This window comes from Otolemur garnettii, unplaced genomic scaffold (assembly GCF_000181295.1).
Source record: "Otolemur garnettii isolate 467f Iridium unplaced genomic scaffold, OtoGar3 scaffold00124, whole genome shotgun sequence".
Classification (NCBI taxonomy): domain Eukaryota; kingdom Metazoa; phylum Chordata; class Mammalia; order Primates; family Galagidae; genus Otolemur; species Otolemur garnettii.
Genome location: NW_003852519.1, coordinates 3425834 through 3433213, shown reverse-complemented (window position 1 = coordinate 3433213; position 7380 = coordinate 3425834).

Below are 7380 nucleotides of genomic sequence, written 5' to 3'. Positions count from 1 at the left end.
TTTTTTTTAGAGAGGAGGTTCTCGGTCTCTGGCTCAGACTGGTCTCACACTGTGAGCTGAGGCAATCCACCCGCCTCAGCCTTCCAGAGTGCTAGGATTACAGGGGTGGGCCACCACACCCAGCCTCACTCAAGTGTTTATTGCGGCAGAATTCACAACTACAAAAAACGTGGAATCAACCTAAGTGCCCATCAATGCATGAGTGGATTAAGAAAATGGGTATACGTGTGTGTGTGTGTGTGTGTGTTATGTATACGTGTGTATATATACACAGAAGGTGTTAAAAATGATACACATGTTAAGAAAGGAAAAATCTTTAAAATTGTAATAATATATATTGATAACCAAAGATAAATACAAGTCACATCGAGCACTTCTTGTAATTGCAGGCATCAAATGTGACTTTGAGTGTCAAAAATTTAAACAGATTATTTTCTACTATACTACTAAGCACTTAGCCATAAAAAGAAATAAAATAATGTCTTGGATGGAACTGGAGACCATTATCCTAAGAAACATAGTTCAGGAATGGAAAAATAATTAGCAGTGTGCTCACTAATAATTGGGAGCTAATTGATGGGCACATAGGGGCTTGAAGAGACATAAAGGTCACTGGAAATCAAGAATGGGGGAAGTGGGAAGAGGCGAGGGATAAAAACTTAACTTACCAGGCACAGTGGACAGTATTTCAGTGATGGGCACACTAAAAGCCCTGAATTAAGTATTATAAAAGGTACTGAAGGCAGGGCACAGTGGCTCACACCTGTAATCCTAGCACTCTGGGAGGCTGAGGAAGGTGGATTGCCTGAGCTCACAGTTCAGGACCAGCCTGAGCAAGAGTGAGAACCCCCCGTCTCTTAAAAGAGCCCGGCATTGTGGCCGGTGCCTGTACTCCCAGCTACTCAGGAGGCTGAGGCAAGAGAATTGCTTGAGCCCAGCAGTTTGAGGTTGCAGTGAGCTAGGACATGAAGGCACTCTACCGAGGGCAACAAAAGAAGTTTCAAAAAAAAAGAAAAGAAAAAGGTATTCATAAGACAAAATCATTCATACCTCTTAATATTTTGGAAAAAAAAAATAATGTAGGTCAGGGGTAAGGTGACCAGATTTTAACATTGGTAAAGTGGGACACCATTGACTGGGGGGGGTTCTTAATTAAAAATTTGGTCTATATGGAGCCACAAAAATTTTCATAGAACACAAAAATAGTATTGTAATGTATTTTTTTAATTTCAATATAAGTACAATTTACAAATATAATACATTAAAAAATTATGTATAGTATTATTTTATTCTTTGGTATATTTCTCATTTGAGTGAATTTTTTTAGTAGATTGCTGTCGTTGTTTAAAAGGTCATGAAAGTTTTCATAAGAATTTGTTAAATTATATTTCAGACATAAAATGGCTTTCGAAGTCTCGACACTTTTTTTTTTTTTTTTTGAGACAGAGCCTCAAGCTGTCCCCCTGGGTAGAGTGCCGTGGCATAGCTCACAGTAACCTCCAACTCCTGGGCTCAAGTGAGTCTCCTGCCTCCACCTCCCAAGTTGCTGGGACCACAGGCACTCGCCACAACGCCTGGCTATTTTTTTTCTGGTTACAGCCATCATTGTTGTTTGGCGGGGCCAGGCTGGATTCGAACCCACCACCTTAGGTGTATGTGGCTGGCGCCTTAGCCACTTGAGCCACAGGCACGGAGCCCAAAGTCTCAACACTTAATTGTGATTTTTCTGATATCCATACTTTATTTACGGTAGGAAAAAACGCGTTCAGTCTCAGCATTAGTTCCTAGTAAGGACAACATGTATCCCACAATTTTTAGGGCATTATTGTATGGAACATGGTTTGTTTCAAAATGATGAAATATTTCTAACCATTTGTTCTGTATTGTGATTTTTGCTGATGCCCAAGATTTAACCTTTTCCTTATCAATATATTTTTTTAATCATGATACTTCGTAAGTCATAAGTGTCACTTTCAAGGCCAGCACTAGACTTTTTGCTGCCATTATAAAATATAAATAATATGAGTACTGTCTGCTAAAATTCGTGAAATAAATAAATTACTTACCTAAATTATCTGAATAGCTGATTTGTTGACATCACTTGTTTAACTAGCACTAACACGCAGTACGATGTGTATTGTCTGAGAGACAGTCAAAAAATGTTTTTGTGGTTGCCAATGCCAAAAAATGCCATGGTTCATTAAGTCCAAACAATGGTGGTCGAATTCTAACAACTGATCAACAATGCAAACTTTGATAAGCAGTTCTCGATAATCAGTTCTCAATAATTATTTGTTATTATTAAAGTTTAACATTATAAAATGAACAAAAATAATATAAAACTCATATCCTGGCGAAATAGCCACATGGCAGCCGAAAACCGTACATTCCCTTCCCGTTCTCCTGCCGTTCCCTAGCTCGTCATGCATTCTTTCCAAAAATCGAGACTTTTTAAAAATGCCACGGGATTTGGGACAAATTGTTAAAAATTGGGATTGTCCCACCAAAAGCGGAACGTCTGGTCACCTTAGTCAGGGGTGGTGGCTCTCATCTGTAATCCTAGCACTCTGGGAAGCTGAGTGGGTGGATTGCTTGAGCTCACAAGATTGAGACAAGCCTGAGGGAAAAAGTAAAACCCTGTCTCTACTAAAAATAGAAAAAACTGAGGCAAGAGGATCTCTTGAGCCCAAGAGTTGGAGTTGCTGTGAGCTATGACACCACAGCACTCTCCCCAGGGTGACCGCTTGAGACTCTGTCTCAATAAAAAAAAAAATTAAAGGGTAAAAATGCATGTTTAGGACACTGGCCCCATATGCCAGAGGTGGTGGGTTCAAACCCAGCCCAGGCCAAAAGCTGCAAAAAACCAAAAAATAAAAAAAAGAAAAATGCATGTCTATTCCAACATGAGCCACCTTGTCAGCATTTCTATCCATGGGAAAAAGCGATAACTTTTAAAGACTCTTTTCTAGTTACATGGCAAAGTATAAACAAACTAAGGGGTCTCAAGAGGTCATGATCCAAATTGTGGGGAAAAAAATCTCTATCCCTTGACACTTTCTCTCCGGCTCTTCTTCATATTCACAGTGACTCCTCATCCTCTGCCAATCCATTACATCTCATACGTAGATCCCCAAATCCCACTGGCGGTGGCTACCATTTGTTTTGTACACGCTGTATTTGTCTATGCATCTATAGATTTTCCATGGGTCATTTGATCCACTGTGATCATCTCTAGTCAGTACTACCAAATTCGTATCTCTAAGCCAGAATTTACCCCTAGATTCAGAATCAAATCCAGCTGCAGGTTGTCTTTTGACCCCTGTGCATTCATGCATGCTGCTTCCCAGGCTCACTTATACCTACTTCTGTCTCCTGTGTCCCCTTCCCACAAGCCAGTGTTTACACCAGGTTGACTGACTGAGGAATCCCAGGCCCTGATCTTATAACACCTTGGCCATCCTCCTGTCTTTATAGGTAGGCTGTTACATTATCTTCCTTTTGAGTGAGTGTTCCACAATAGACAGGAAGTTTTTTGACAGCTGGTTACAAATCATAAATAGAATACCTAATATTACTCCATAATTCATAGAACAAGCAATTTACCTTTTTAATCTACGTGGGTGCACGTAACAGGTCATGGACTTGAAACTAGGCTTCTTCAGGGACAAATAAACTCAGCTTCACAAGTTTTAATCATTTATTAGTTTCTTTTCTGTTACACATTGAGTTGTGGATGTCCTATAACTAGTAAAATAGCCACCAAAATTGTTTTTATGATTTTTTATCACAAAATCACAAGATTGCTAGAATGTCATGTTTACCTATGGGTCCCATAATCACTGCTATTCACTCTCAATATACTTTCATAAAGAAACAAGAAGAGATACTTTCATTGAGCACATTTCCATATGGGAAACTCAGTGCTGTCAGCATTCACATATTTCATTGAATCCTCCCTCCCACCCACTGCAGTAAATTATTATTACACCCATTTGAGAGACAAACTGAGGTTTAAAAAGATTGAGTAACCAAAATCAGATAACTAGTAAAGAATGTGACCCTAAGTCTCCTTTCAGAGAGCTTGAATACTTAAACATCATTATACTTGACCTTTCAGCCACTGGAAGGGGCTATGTGAAGAGTTTTCATACAGTATGCCAATCATCACCAATTATGGGGCCTGACTAAACCTTTTGATTCAGGCAGACAAAACTAAACAGACCAATCCTCAGGAACATAAAGATAAGACTGGCCCTGCAGGAAAAACAAAGATCAAACAAATCCCCGCCAAACCACAGCCTGTCACATTGCATTTCTCTGCAGGAAAGTGCATGTGTGGGTGCATAAATAAAACTATGGATTATAAGCTGTTAAAAACCAGAATTCAGTTCCCGTAAGTTTTTGTCCTAACTCTTCTTCCTATGGCCTTGTGCTTGAAGAAATACTGGCATTTTAAATTAACAGTCATATCAGAGATCACAGGCTGAGCTGATTGTATAGTTGGTAGCATTTTTAGCTGCTAATTAATTATTCAGGTAAAAAAAAAAACTCTCAAAAACAAAAATGGCAAGGGGCTGATTGAACTTTGAGGCAGAAGTATTTGAGGATAGCCTTAGAATTCCTGGGTGGTGGTGGTGGAGGTGGCGTGGGGATGGACAGTTACTATATACTTTCTAATTGTCTACGCTACTTTCTAACATGATTAGACAGACTCCTGTGAGTCTTGAGAATAAAAGGCAAAAGTGATTTTTTCATTATAAATGACTTGATAGCCCTTGTCCTTGTTTCTTCATCACTTTGGTAGTAATCTCTCAGATGCCTCATCTCTTTAAGAAATTAAATTCAGGCTCGGCGTCCTCAGTGAGTAGGGCTCCAGCCACATACGCTGAGGCTGGTGGGTTCGAGTCAGGCCCAGGCCTGCTGAACAATGACAACTGCAACCAAAAAAAGTAGCTGGGCATTGTGGCGGGCACCTATAGTCTCAGCTACTAGGGAGGCTGAGGCAAGAGAATCGCTTAAGCCCAAGAGTTTGACGTTGCTGTGAGCTATGACACCATGGCACTCTACCCAGGGTGACATAGTGAGACTCTCTCAAAAAAAAAGAAAAAAGAAAAAAGAAATAGAATTCAAATGCCAAAATCAACACAATATACACAGGGTGCCAAAAAATATATACATTTTAAGGAAAGAAACTATAATAAACACTGTAATGCTCAATATACACCAATCATGTTTGTTATCTTGTATGTTGTATCTTGTATTTCTTATAATTGCAGGAACCAAACATGACTGTTACAATTTTATTTTATTTATTTTTATTTTTTTGAGACAGTCTTACTATGTTGCCCCTGGTAGAGCGCCATGGCTTCAGCTGACAGTAACCTCAAACTCTTGGGCTTAAGCGATTCTCTTGCCTCAGCCACCCAAGTAGCTGGGACTACAGGCGCCTGCCACAAGGCCCGGCTATTTTTTGGGTGTAGTTGTCCTTGTTTGGCAGGCCTGGGTTGAATTCAAACTCACCAGCTCTGGTATATGTGGCTGTCGCCCTAGCTGCTGGCTACAGGCGCCCAGCCCAGTGTTACAACTTTCGTTCAGTCTTTCTTTCTTAAAATGTGTATACGTTTTTTGGCACCCTTTGTATATACCTGTGTTCTGTTTCCCTGCCCACAAACGGTAACATGGAGAACTAATTCTAGTAAGTGGGCATTTATATGTGGCGCATAGTAAGTGAATAACTTCAATCCTCAAAACAGGCATCATGACTGTTTTATATTCAAGGAAACCATAAGGAGTGGAGCCAAGAGCTGAGCATTCTGGAACTTGCTTACTGCCCCATGGCATGCCTGGAGTCTGTTCTCAGGAATTAGGAGACAACAATCTGCCTCCCAGAAGAGGTGTGTTTATGGTCTGATCTTTGTACACCTCAAAGATGACCACAGGGGAGAGGAAATTCCAACATTCATTCCACAAACAGCAAGGAGACACGTACTCAGCAAAGCTGCTGATTCCTGACATTAACATATGTATCTGTCCCTTGTCTTGTCATCAGGAACCATTGAAAAACAGTGTGAGTTCCAAGAAAAAGAAAATCTGGTTGGCCTCATTCACAACAGTACTCTAATCACTCCGCACAGAGGTTTTCCATAAACACTGGGGATGAAGTAAAGTCGAGGGGGGAGAACAGGGCCAGCCACTACTAAGGATAAAGACTTTTTTTCCCCAGCAAAGTATCAACTCTAACAGGAAAGAGGAATCCAAAGATGTGAAATCTAAACTGGGATCTTTTTTGTGGGGCGTGTGGGCCAGGATGAAGTTTGCTGAGGATGGGATGGAACTAATGTTGAACTTTTAAATGGATTCCTGATCTGAGATGTGTTTCTCCCTGCATTTAAATAACTTGGCCCTATCTTGCCTTATATCTTTATTAAGGCAATACTGTGCCATTAAGTAATGCAACTCCTACAGACTTAACTGGGATGAGGGGAGGGCATGACTTAGGACTAGCAGAACATATGGGATTTCAAGCAGATTATTTGAGAAAAATAATTCCTAAAAGCATATCAGAGTTTTTTTTTTCTTATAAAGCAAAGTCAAAGTGACTCCCAAAGGAGTAGACTATGATGGAGACAAGACCATTATGAAGCTACAAACTTGAAAAAATCATTTTAAAAGCTCACGAGCATGTGTAACTCTGAGTAAAGGTGCTACACTGTTATGCAACCTTGTCAGGAAAACAAATTTCTAATCTCATGACTCATGTTTCTGTGTTAACATAGGATCGCATGCTTTCTCATTTAAAAAAAAAAAGTGAACGCAAGGGTGGTATATAAAGATAGCTGACTTCCAAATCGTGATAACATAATAGCTATTAGGCTAAAAAGAATCTCTAAGTTGATACCGTGTCATCAGGGCCACCATTCGAGGACAGAAAGTTAACTCCACCTTTTGAAAAGTACGGCTGAGGAGACAACTTCCTGCCGAAAACAAGTGTAACTTGCTAGTTCTCTTCCCAGAACTTGGTCCGGACTGCCCACAAGCAGGGCAGGAGAGAGAAGGGCCTGAGAAGGGGAAGTAATAATTCCAGAGTAGGCCGCGCCGCACCTACCCTGCCTCCCTTTGCCTTAAAGTGAGCAAAGACAGCCCCCAACCTTGTCCTCCCACAAAGCCTCAAGGGTGATCTACAAACCAAAGCAGTCCAGGGAGGCTCAAGGAAAGGCGGCAGCACCTGTCCCAGAGGTTTCCGGGTCCGTCGCCCTCCCACGGTCATCTGGCAGGTCCCCGCAACTACATAACTTTCTCGACCAAATGATTTTCACCGACTTTATTAGCTCTCGACCCCGAGCGGCCCCTTGCCGCCCACTTCTCCGCTAGATCGCACCA